This window comes from Alligator sinensis, unplaced genomic scaffold (assembly GCF_000455745.1).
Source record: "Alligator sinensis unplaced genomic scaffold, ASM45574v1 scaffold553_1, whole genome shotgun sequence".
Classification (NCBI taxonomy): Eukaryota; Metazoa; Chordata; order Crocodylia; family Alligatoridae; genus Alligator; species Alligator sinensis.
Window position 1 is genome coordinate 530335 of NW_005842389.1, and position 493 is coordinate 530827.

Here is a 493-nt window from a genome sequence, read left to right on the forward strand (position 1 = left end):
GTGCATATTGAGCCCACGAGTTTCTGTACCTACTACCTAGGAGGCTGATGAAGTGCAGTTCATAGGCCCAGCTGTGAAAAGTGGTTTGTACATTCAAACAAGCACCTAACCTCATCACCAGAACTGAAGCCAACTTCCTACAGCTCAAAACACAAAACGTGCTAACAATCTCCCATACCCCCACAAACTGCACCCCAGAATCTATCAAAGACACCAATACCCAATGACCTGTGGGGGCACATTCCTCAGCAAAAAAACACTCTGCCTCCAGTCTCTCAGGGCTGATCCTGGGAGGGAACAATTTACTAACCACTTTTCACAGCTGGGCCTATGAACTTCACTTCATCAGCCTCCTAGGTACAGAAAATCGTGGGCTCAATATAGATTAGACTGTGGAATTCTGGCATGCTGCGACCTGCCGGACATCGGACTCCCCAGGCACCTCTGCAGTTTTACTTGAGCTGCTACATCCCCCTTCCCTCCTCCACGCCCC